Source organism: Lipophrys pholis, assembly GCF_963383615.2.
Source record: "Lipophrys pholis genome assembly, chromosome: 15".
In the NCBI taxonomy this organism is placed as follows: Eukaryota; Metazoa; Chordata; class Actinopteri; order Blenniiformes; family Blenniidae; genus Lipophrys; species Lipophrys pholis.
Window position 1 is genome coordinate 14,045,508 of NC_137642.1, and position 13,073 is coordinate 14,058,580.

At 39.4% G+C, this 13,073-nt stretch overlaps 1 protein-coding gene across 6 annotated transcripts in view; it reads right to left on the reverse strand.

The window, feature by feature from the left end:
• The window catches only part of LOC308121044 (neurexin-1a-like), a 242,416-nt gene that overhangs the window by 21,186 nt on the left and 208,157 nt on the right, over positions 1–13,073 (reverse strand). The gene's annotated exons all lie outside the window — the stretch shown is intronic.

The following is a 13,073-nucleotide window of genomic DNA, read 5'->3' on the forward strand; positions in this document are numbered from 1 at the left end:
CGCTGGTAATAAGATAGTCACTGTTGAGAAAGCAAAGGAAATGAATCAACTCGATTTCACTTTCCGTGGAGAGAGAGAGCAGTGACAGGTCAATTGCTAGTTTGGTCCTCAAAAGCTTTTGTGACATGAAATGAAAGGATGTATTTCAGAGAGTGATACACGGGGACAGGTCGGGGCTAATGTAGGAGTGTATAGGTGGAGTGTACAAGATGTAGATATGAGGTAATTGAAGAACTACTTTAAAATGTACAGATGCCTGTGCCCTCATTAAACGTGCTCCCTCTCGGGAGCCCGAGAACACTGCTTTCTGAGGACTCCTTCTAATGCGGCTCCTTCAAGGCAACGCTTTGTAGATGTTCCTCACGTCCCCCTCAGGACTCATGTTCGGCTTATTTTCCTGGAACAGGCATCTGCGTGGCCTTAATGCAGATTCAAGACGGTATATTGTGACGGCGACACAGAATTAACCAAGAAAGTTGTCTGGCTGCGAGGGAGGAAACACACAGTCCGTTTCCCAGTCAGTGTCTGCGTCACACTATCAGCATCAGTCAGTTTCTGACTCACCGTGAACCATGTGTGACTGGTGCCTAAATCATACTCTTTGGCAGCTCAAGTCATTCTGTGCGATGTATGATGAACAGTTGATATTTTGATTTCTAATTGAGCGTGACATATTATTTATTGCGAGGGATACATAAATAATGTGCACACAGTATGGATAAGTGGCTGTATTCGCCTCACGGTGCAAGGGGAGTGCATATTGAGCGGCTGCCATGTAGTATACAGCGTCTAGCAGATTACACAGGAGAAGGCTGGATGCCTTCTGTTAGCTACATGCTCTAAATGATAAAATCTTAATATGATATTCATAAGACACTATCTGCTTCCATCTACCTCCTACGCTTCCCCTCCTCATGTTCTCTCATTTCATCTCTCTCTCTTGCCTGTGCATAAACACTGCTCCATAGAAGTATATTACATGGCTGACTTTGTCCCTGCCCCTTATCCTTGCCTTCACACTTCTCAGATAAATGAGATCTGTCAGCATTGAAGCATTTTCCCCTCTGGATGCCCTGATATTTCTGTTATCTGAAATCGAATCTGGAGCTCTGTGCATGTCTGTAGCTTGCCTTGGTGGTAATCTGGCCTGAGAGCAAAGAACTGCCCAGAAGGAATATCATACACTAAGAATAAGCTGAGGGACACGGGGAGCATAACAATTACCAGAGAATTGCTTGTGATCATGGAGCTTTCTATCTAAATGCTAACATACAAACACTTGTCATTTTGGAGAAATAGTTTGGTTCAAGCCAAAGAGACTACGTAATTCTTCATTTTCATGTCCCCTTGCCTGGAAATCTAAAAATAGATGACGAATCTAAGCTTGTGGCTGTGTGTGTTTTGAGAAAGGGAGCACAGAAGAGGAAGAGATATGCAGCCTGGTCACAAATCACTGTCTCACTGACTTTACCTGCGTCTTGACATGCAGTCCCAGTCCCTCATGAGGTGACAGGAACAAATTTGTCATCCTAATATAGATGCCATCATTGCTGAGATGAATGGACTGAGGCTTAATTCCCATGTGTAACGTTTGCAAAAACATGAGACAAGGAAAGAGGAAGAGCTGCTTTGCCCTACAGCAGCGGACCAGGTCGCCTGTAGCTCCCACGTAGAATCATCATAATCAGATCCCCTTCCTGCAAGTTGGGACTTGTCATTCATAAAAATTGCGACAAAACAACGAGCAATCGTTTCAGACAGCCAAGAGAAATAAAAAAAGAATCTGAAAATCAGGATATAAATAATAAGAATGAATAACCGGCAGCTAAAGTTGGTCCCAATTGACAGGATCAAGTAAAACTGATTTTATATCAGTGATCCATCTCATTGCCTTTGAAGGGTTCACGACTGAACTTAATGGCTGGATGTGCTCTTAAGACTACTACATATGATACTGCATTTTTCTTTTTTTTGTTTCAGTTAAATCTGTCCAAAAGGTTACAACATAAACATCAAATGTAGAAGCAGATTCGTTTTGAACATTTAACTGAACAAACTCAATCTCTGATAAAAAAATAAATAAATCAAGCAGACACATAATCCACCACTTAACCTTGTGGAATCCCAACTCATTTCTTTTAAAATCAATTTTTTGTGTGCAGACATAAACAACACAACTTTAACACCAATAAAATAAACACCTCCTATATAAACAACTGTTCCTTTTCTTTTTTGTAGCATTGAAGTGAGCATAAACAACGTACATAAAATTAAATAAGCAGTCACATAAAGTAAAATGCTTCTTATTTGATATGAGCACTTTATCTCATGCTGTGCTTAGTTTTACATTTTTTAATGGTATTCACAACCACTTTTATTTGAGCATAAAGTCACTATTTCAAACACATAATATTCAAAGTGGTTACTTTTATTGAGTGTGATGACTTGTCCTTTAAAATGACTGAAGAAAAAGAAAAGCTACTTTTACAGTACATAACACAGGGAAGGTTATACTTTTCTCTATTGTGTTATGCTAAACTAACCACCTGCTTTTTGTTGGTTTGTGTTTATTGCAGTAAAAAGCAGCATCTAAATCTCTGCAAACAACCAAGAGTATTTCCTGAAAATGTCAACGAATTCCTTTAGATAAATTGATTTATTTCCCAAAGCTACTTTTCCGTTACTTTCTCTGCAACAAACTAAGAGCTGGCTCGCTCGCAGATGTTATTTCATTTCTGCACCACCTGGAATTTGTGTTAGCTTAATCTAATCTGGTAATGATATTACTTCATATTATCCTTCCATCCCTAAGCTTGCCTGTATAGTATATTTGATGTGGTGTCAAGATGGCTGCTACTTGAATAGAAGCAGCCATCTCTTGATATGTGCACCGCACAACTTTAACCTCAGTTGCTGTGAAATCATTTGCTCATCTGAGGATACGAGAGTGGATGCATTACTTTAGTGGCAAGTGTTAAAATGTCACATGTGAGTCCCACTGCTTGTAGCATTCATTAATAGAGTTGCTTTTGGATGCACAAGCAAGTTTGTGTCTCACACCCTCTATCAGCTTCTGAAGTAAATGTTGTTAAAACATTTTTTAGAGGGCTCAGCACAGCTCACTGAGCAGTTGGCACACAGCTCATGTCCATGAATGTGAAGTATAAACCAGGTGATTGCACAACCCTGCAAATGTGGGCACTTGCTGTGGGGACGGACTGTATCGTGTTTAACAGTCAGTGGAGGGGTAGATTCATTTGCTACAAATCACAACGGCAACTGTCCTGAGAGGGAATGATATGGTATTTAAAATGAGCTGTAAAGCTGTCAGTGTTGGTTTCTCCCCCACACAAAAAAACGACACTTTGTAAAATAACATTCACAGTGCGTAGGTTTTATTCTTGTCATCCAAACAGATTTAGTAGGACAAGCTGTAGTCCTCTGAGAGGCTGCCAGTAGTGCAAAAACCTGCAAAAGCAAATATGCTTCTTTGTTGTCTCCTTTAATAATGGCTGTTACATTGATGAACTTGGCTTCAAACTTTAAAACAAGAAAATACAAAGTCACCACAGGAAGACGAGGCATACTGTCTTGTCCTGAACGTCCACCTGCTGCAGACAAGCTTGTCTCTGCTGTCAGCTTATGAAAGATGCAGTCATTCATTAAATCAAGTGAACACATGTTGACACTCACTGGCATGTTTGTTTTCACCCCTACCAAGGTGGACTGTATGTCCATAACATAATGTTGAAGGGCAGTTTCCATAATAGCCCCCAGTAACACTAAAATGATGGATTTGGTCTGTCCCTGGGAGTCAGTGTCGTGGGGCTTGAGGCCACCATAGGTCTTCAGTGTTTTCTCCTTTGCCATCTGTTTGTACCGAGTGGGCCAAAACCGTGACCAGATCTGGGGCAACACACAACAGGACCACCCCCCCCCACCCCAAAAAAGCCCCAAAACTGACACGTCACTTCCGGAACCAGGAGCTAAGGAGGTCAGCGGGACAAGCTATGCGGAAAGGCATCCAACAACAAAACTCGTTTAAACTCAGGAAATGATTGTTGCTGTGCAACGTGTAGCTGCAGAATTATCTGCTGTGAATCCAGTTTGTACAGCTTTGGTAAGTCGTGAGTTAAAAAAATAAAATAAAATAAAATAAAATTCTATTATGTATATATATATCATTGACATGCAGTCAGGGTAGGCAGTGCCTACTCAAGGCTGAATTGAAATGATTGAAATATTCATTTTGATTATTTGTTTTAATTATAATATAATTAATTCTAATAAATTTTTCAATTTCCGGTAGCTTACAGTACCTATAGGTTTGAAAGTGTCAGCATTTTGTGCTTTTCATAGCCCAAATGACTCAACACCGCTAGTTCCTGGTATGGCAGAGAGGCTGCACAAGTCACTCACTCCTGCTGTCTTACTGTGAAGGCCACACCCTCTCCTGAAGGCCACACCCCCTCCTGAGGGCCACACCCTCTCCTGAAGGCCACACCCTCTCCTGAAGGCCAACCCCCCCTGAAGGCCACACCTTCTCCCGAAGGTATACTGCTGCTCTGCTTTTGCCAGTCATATCCAGTGTATGGATGTTTGCGCATGCACAGTCAGTTCCCCAATATGAAAATCATTTATGTAAAAAGGCAGATCGCCACGCTGACTTTGGACGTAACCGCGCTGTGCTAAATGCTATACGTACGTTCACAGTGCATTCCTGAAATGATACAGCCCTGCTACGCTCTCCGGCTAGTTGGTGGGTTAACAGGCAGGATGATAGCGCTAGAGACGATAAAGACATTTTCACAACTTTCTTTTCAGGAAGAACAGCAGCTTTTAAAAGACGAGAGACCAACACCTGACCTACCAGACCTTTAGCAAAGGAAAGGTCAGAAAATTGTTCGTACTTTCATGTAAATTTGGGGTGCAGACGCACCGCAATAGTGATTTCAGCACCGCAGACAGCTCTGCAGTCCGAGTTGTTTTCATTTTCTCTGTTTCCAAAATAAACAACGGATGCGCTGCCATGTCATGAGATATATCTTGTTGGGAGAGTATGGAGACTGCTATTGAATAACTGTTTAGGTTTTTTTAATGGTGTTTTACGATCTTGATTTTGTTAGATTAACACTTGCTAGCCGAAACATATTGTAGCGTCACGGAGCTGATCGCTTTATGGGAGTTGGGTTGGCGGTGTGTCAAATGTCTTTATTTGGGGCTATATTATGCTTGTTAGTGTTGGTAATGATTGTGTTGTGTTTTTGTTGCTTAGGCCGTGTAGTTAGTTTGTTGATCTATTTTAGTTAAGTTTAGGATTTGGAAGTTGGCAACCAGGAGTGAAGAGGTTTTTTTTTTTGTGTGTCTTGTTGTCCTGCCATGGTATTCCTGCTTGTTGTGTCAAAATAAAAGCCTTTGATGGTTGCAGTGGGTATGAAGGGAAAAGCACAGTTTCATTTGATGATGCTACCTATCACGTAACTATTGTTGATGTTGACATTGATGACACTGCCTACCCAATCCTGATGCTCGAGGCATGTTACTGATATATATATATATATATATATATATATATATATATACAGTATGAACGTGAAAAATCAATAGCACACCTGTCAGCGAAGAAATATGTTTGATCTTGTTTTCTCTTTTCTTCTTAAGCCGAGAGAGAGTATATCACTAGCATGATGGTCAATCCCATATATCTGCATTGCGGGGGAAATCTTATCCTGAAGATGTTTTCTTTCTCTGAATAATTAAAGGGCCCCTCAAGCTTACAGGGCACTGACACTCAAACCAAACACTGCAGCATGTTGCTAAGTCTGAGACCATTTGTTTTAATATCTTCAAATTAAATAATAGTCATCTAACATGGCTGAACCCTTGCTGATTTTTCTCTGCCCTCTTTTAGTACTCCAGTAATTTTTCAGTTTTCATAGCATGGATCTGGTTTTTAATTGGTGAGTGAACAGAGGTAGAATGTGCCAGGAGTGCAAAATGGCTGATTCTCATGTTACAATAAGATCTGCCTCCCGATGAGTGGAAGGAAACGGTTCCACTTGGTTAGCAATGTGACAAGCAATTCCTAATACAAATATGAAAAGGCAACTAAAAGGGGGAGTGTAATCATTTTACAAATCAGTAATTTCCCATTTATCCTCACCCAGTCCAGCAATAATAATGCAACAAAACAGGTTCCGATTAAATCCTCCAAAAGTTACACAAAATAAACAAAGTATGTTCAAACAGCCCTGAAAAGGACATTTCACTGGATTTTTGATATATATCTATGTGATAATGTTTTAATGTATCGTAAAGAAAATAAACTCAGTTTGTTTATTAGTTACTGAAAGAAATGCAAATTAGACGGCTGGAATGGTGATAGGAATTATTCATATAGGAAAGTGACAGTTTGTTCTTGTTTTAAAATGTGCTTCCATTTATTCATGGCAAATTTATTCTAATAGGATGTAGATGCACCTCAGTATCATCCCTACATCTGTTGCAAACCAGCAAGGCAGACTTTGCATTTGACTGGTCTGCAATCATTCATCGCCAAACTGAAACATCCTGGCTTGAAAAAGTTGCACGCTACCGCACACTCCGTCAGGTTCTCTAAAGACATTCACTCATGAAAGCCATTTAAAAAAATAAATCACATAAACAAACACAACACAAGCCGTACCCACTGCTGCTATTTATGTTTCCTGTGCACTATGACGAATACCGCTCTGCTATGCACGGCATTTGACTTGTGGCATTTTCAAGGTTTTGATCTTATTTACAACAAAATCCAGCACCTGTACCAGGAATGTCATCTCGTCGATTTGATCACCATGTTGACCATTGACCACGCATTTGATATACTGAGTCAGGTGTCTGCGGATCACATCCAGTTTCTGTGTTATGCAAGACTCAGCATAACGCCAGGAGCTGAATTTATGAGCTTGGATAGGACCCCATATTTCATATTTCAAATCTATTTCCAAGAAAGAAAAAGTTCTTATATCCGGACCAATGCAGTACAACTCTGTTTTCAACAGCAGGTTGCCCAATTTAAAATTTGGAGGTGATCCTAGATTTAGGTTACAGTTATTTTATATGGGAAACAGATGGCACAAATAATTTGCGAAGCCAAAATGCAAGGATTTGTATTCTTATTAGCACTGTGAGACATTTCGTTTGGTTGCAGTATTTTTGGTCCTATCAAACTCAAAACTGAGCAACTTTATTCCACTTAGTAATAACTGACGGAATACTACAAAGTCTTCGACAACCTATTTAGTTTGGATCCATACACACAGGAGTTCAGGATCATTATTGTTACAATTTTTAGATTGTACTTGAAAAAAAAAAAAGAGTATATACAGTACCTATAGAATTTAACAGAGTTATTATAAAGCAAACAAATGACCAAAAAAAAAAACTCTACTCACACTAAGAAAACACTCACACAAGATAACACCCAGGTTTGAATCGGGGAACATGCAGGATTAGTAATACATCGAGGCTGCAAAGGCTTATTGCAGCCCCAATTTGTAAAACAATAATCCCGACAGTATCGGAGCTATCGCAGCAATGCCTAAAGGTAGTACCAGACGAATGAAGAGAGAGAGACACTGCATGGGTGATTATGCAGGAAAAGAGACTGCAGAATGAGCAGTTATTGAGTGCTAAGTTAGAGAAGGTTTTTCACAGATTATTGAGACACAAATTTTCTTACAGAGTGTTTGTAGGAGTCAACAGAAACAGGCTGGAAGGTACCCAAGCACTGCACTGAAGGTGTGGCAATGCAGCATGTCAAATCTTTGATTATCCCTGGGAATTACAGACAGGTCAGGTTTCTGACCTTTGTTGCAGGGACCGGGACAAACAGAACCACTACAAGCCAGTCCAGCTTGAGATGACCTATGTGCTGTGAGTACAGATGAAATGGCCGACACAATGTGTTTTGAATGTCCCTCACTTCCCCCGAATGGCCATTACACCCACCAGAACTCAGGGTTAATCAGAAGTAGTGGGGGCAATTGGCTATTCTGTGGCAGTGATGTGACACAGTGACCATTTGCTCTCCCCGGGGCAGGCCATAATCTGCATTTCTTGATTTTTCACAAGCAACAAGCTATAAAAGGGGAAACTGTACCATTTAGAAAGGTTATGAAAGGAACATGGAAAGAATGAAATGTCAAAAGAGGTGAAAAATAACTGTCACATTTGAGCAAGGACTGTCTTACATTTGATATTCAAGGTCTCTGGAGCGGACATTTTAATAACTCCAGTGATCCTCTGGACTCTTTCTTTTAAGAGTTCCTTTGTTTTGACTTGTTCGGAGAAAAGATTTAACTTCAGACAGATGGGCGAGCTGGTATTTATACTGGCATTTATGGTTAATATATGTAGTATCTTTGGCATGGTTTATGGTAGATTTACATTTTTGATCCATGCACAGAAAGAAAAAAACCACAACAACTCTACACTAATCACATCGAAAACCAATAAAAACAATTGACGGAATGTTGTTAAACACTTAAAACAAGCTGTGTTGAACTATTGCTTGAGTGTGTTTGCAAGGTTGGATAAATCACTTATTTATTCAATTATGAAACACGACTGACAATTAATTTGGAGTGTTATAAATATAAAAAGGCAGAAAAGGGTTATTAACACCAGAGTTGAAATGTGAGTCCTAATTGCCACCGAATTAAGACCCACTGCAGAACACATATCAAAAGTATGTCGTCTACATACTAATGTATTCCCAAGACAACGCCAAAGACATAAAACACTGTTGTAGAATGTTTTCTTGGGGCGCACGCTGTCCTTGTGGCTGGAGTGCATAAACTGGAGAGGATGTTTCTGCAGACAACCACAGTGATTGGTGGCTGGCAGACACATACTGAGAAGGTTTGTGAGATTTATACACTGTATGTGTACTGGCCAGGGTTGATAATACGGAGCGGTGCAGGTGAGGATCCATCACTGTCAAAAGCTCTCAATGGCTCCTCGAGATAGCAGACATTTGTCTTTTTCCCCTCACAGGGAGGGTGAACAACCACATAGGGCTCTATCTCTTTAACTGTATATGGTTGTGATTAAGTTTCATCTAATATCTTTCCTTTTTACGATTCGACATTTCCTTCACAACACACAACACCTTCGGAAACATGACGTTCGAATCCAAAAGTTACACTTTTGCAGCAGGTGTTATCAAATCATTCAGAATGTACGTACTCCAAATGTATTTTTTAACAGTCTTTTCCCTCTATTTTTCTCACCAATCTGACACCATGTGTTGTATTCCAGATTTCCCTCTCATAATCACAGAATTTGACTTTTTAAGAGCAACAAGGGGACGAACTTACTATCTGTGAGAATAAGTACATGAGACTGAGGAGGGAATAGTCCAGATCCTACTAGAGATATGAGTACAATTTCTTGGAGTGTATCTGAGTGTGGGTAGGTGGTCTACTGTTTGTGAACGCACACACAAGTGAATTATCATTTAATTGGAAGTGACCAGGCACTGCCGTGCGGAGCAGACACTTCATTAGGAAATGACAATCCAGTCTGTACAATAAGCTACTTCCCCCGCACTGGGGCAGGAAGCTCACCGCAAAGCAAAAGCCACGGCTGAAACAAAACCCACCAAACTTTTGAGCCTCACAAAACTTTGAAGATGTGTTTAAACAACAATAACACCAACACAAGGTTCTGTTGTCATTTACTGCGATTATTACTGTGTGGACTTAAGGTCTTGAAGTGAACTTATTATTCTCTGAAGCAAATGTATTATTCAAATTATGATTAAAACAACAATTGTGACTCATCATTTTTTTCCCCCATGGTGCACGTCTTTCCTCATTGTGCCAGTGCGCCAAGATGATAATATTCTTGTTAATAAAGCATGAGTGGACACCCAGTGGCTTGAGAAGAATGACATTAATATAATGTTACCCATAAGAGAAGGCCCACAGTATTCAATAACAATATAACCCCACTCAAGCATTTAGAGAACTTTCTGATGGCACACCTGAGACGGCACACAGAAGAAGATCATTACTGTAATGATGATTAGCCAATGACTTTACCCTTGGAAATAACTGAGCCAATGCAAATAGACACCGCCTCAAACTGTACAACCAGTGTCAATGAACGATTACATTGTAGTGGGATTTTGTGGACAGTAAGTCTGCCTATGTTGGCCACACATCGTTTGTTTTTCATTTCTTTATTGGAAACATGTATCAGGATTGATCATTGATAAGAGGCTATAATAGTAAAATAATAATCAACGTTACTAAATCATGCACTGTGTCATTTACCATTCTTACATTAATAAAAACCTGATTTTGTCTTCATTTAGTACACATTCAGTGGAGGACACATTCAATTATGCTCATAAAAATAGTTTTAGCCACTTACGCATTATTTAAACACAGAATAAGGATCTGAATGTGTCTCTTTCTACATAAATATTTTGCTTCCCTGACTCTAAGCGTTGAGGGGTTTCAAGAGATTTAATGGCTATTTTCTTTGACACTAAGTGTTATAGCCCCTACAACTTCACAATTCTGCATGTAGATGTGAAATCCAATTTATTATTATATACTATCCAAGTATTGTATGTGTTTTTAATTTAGTTAAATTCATTTTAGAAAAAGGTTTTATTGTTATCTTGTATGTTAATACATTTTTTTTTTGCAGTTGCGTTCATAAAGGCATCACTAATCTACCTCTCTTTCCCTCAGTTTTACCAATTACTCTATGTATACTTTTTAAATGCATTTTCGCATTGTTTCATATTTTCTAATCCCTTTTTAAGTCCCCTAAACTGTCCCAACCTGCATGAAAAGTGAGTCTGACTGATTGATTTTTGTGTAATGAGAGGCGACTATTTATTGAAATGATCTTGGATCCACTTCCCTGCTATGACAGAACAGTTAACATTTTCCAAAGAACCATTTTAAGCTGCAGTGGTCATAGCCCCAAACTGCTGCTGCCTGTGTTAGCCATTTTATTTCCACCGGGACCACCGATACTAAAAATGTATGCGTCCCAGTAATAAGGCTCTCAGGATATAAAAGCATTCAGCGAGCTGCATTCGGCATTAGAGGGGAGATGGAACAGCTGGACAATGATTAAAACGCTGACTATTCAGGAGAAAGGGCAGTGAATGCATCGTCTCTTTTTTACCGAGACCAGACATGATGTCTTTCTAAGTGTAGCGTCCCGCAACAGAAATGTCCTGCCGCTCCAGCTCACCATGGGAAGGTCGTCACGTTGAATCAGAGTGAGCACGATGACATCTCCCTCCGCACACATTTTTGCATGCCTCATTCATCTCTCCACCTACATCACCAAGCAAAGCTTTAATCCCGTGACCTTTTTTTTTTTTTCTCCCCAGTATGAATGCGTAAAATAAAACTCCAACCACACTGTTGGCCTTGGCTATTCTCCTTTTTTTCCAATCTTTTGTATGTCACTTTGCTGTGCTGCAAGATGAGCTTGCAACACAGGTTAACAGAAGAAAACATGTCTCTGTCAAATTAGAAAGAAAAGTTATCGCCACTTAATACCTCTAAAGCCTGACTGACGGTATACTAAACCGAAGGAACAAAGAAACCTTAAGTATCATCAAGTTTGGACAAACTGCTTACATCAAAAACAGTAACCTTATAGATGGTCGCTACAGGTCAACTTGTTGCTGATCAGAACATTCATCTCGTTTCTATAACGCTCATAAAGTCATGCGATGGTACAAGATACACATTTCTTTCTCATAACGCCCATCTCCATATTGTCCTCCATGGTCATAATCATTTATAGCTTGTTTTTTTTCTTCTCTTGAGACGAAGAGGCAAGCATTCATCTAATCAAACCTGTTCCTTTCCTCCAGTCTCTTGGTTCCTCGGTGGTAATTTAGAACACTGCACGTTGCTGAGTCTAATTATAGTCTATTATCTAATATTTCACCTGGATTACATGCTCGTGCCATGGTTCAAGGAGCCACGCTTGGTCCGAGCAAAAGCTATTCCGCAGGATCAATATTTATGATTGCAATATCTGTCAGCCTGTGCAGAGCCTTTCACAAACTGTTATCATAGTTTTGGTTCAGACAGACTTAGGAGGACAGCCAGTAACGTGGAGTCTTCATGGCTGCTTAGTTGACAGCAGGGCTCCGATTTCTTTATGGGAGTTTGTCATTTCTGCACCCTGGATGTGGGTTGAACGAACTGAAAGGATAATTTGATATTTTCTTTCAATATGGTTCATCTTTTAATTTAAAAAAAAAAAATGCTTGAAACTAAAGCTGAAATTTGGTTGCCTAGATGCATCTACATTTAAGATGATTTTAAAGCTTCCTTTTTTAGGAGTATAAGCTCTGATGTAAAAGTAAAGAGGCTGAAATGTTTCAGACTGAATGGGGTGTGTATTGTTGTCACAACAAAACTGAAACGCTGACAAAGTTAGGTAATCTGTCAGAAAGGAATAAAAATCATCAGATTTTGATTGTGTGTATGTATTCTAATATGAAGCTGATCCCACCCCCTCCTTGAGATGCTTTAATCTGCCTTTACCAAATCCGATTAAGTCCAAACAAGTTAAATCCAGAATGATTTTAAACTATATTTGTGAAAGCTGATTAAACACTGATTAAAGGGTCATTTTAGAGTGTCATTAATTCAAAATACTCTTTCTGTGCAACAAACTCACACATTTATAGGAATGTACTCATTTTAAAATCACACATGCTCTCCCTCTACACGTGTGAATGTCTAAGTCTTCATATAAGGCGGCGTGTTTACCTCTTATTTGGTCTTACTTCTGAACCGAATACTAATTATATTGTTCTTTAATACATTTTAATTCTTGTATTTACTTTCATTTTTCTTTAACCATAACTTCTAAACTATTTATGATATTTAAGAAATACCCCCCAAAAAATGACTAGAAGAAACTCATCTCACTCATCTCAAATTTTAAGACATTTCTACTACCAAAGAATCAAAATAAATCCAAGCCCCTTAGTGATAATGACGCCTTATTCACACTATCACTGGGTAGATGTGAAT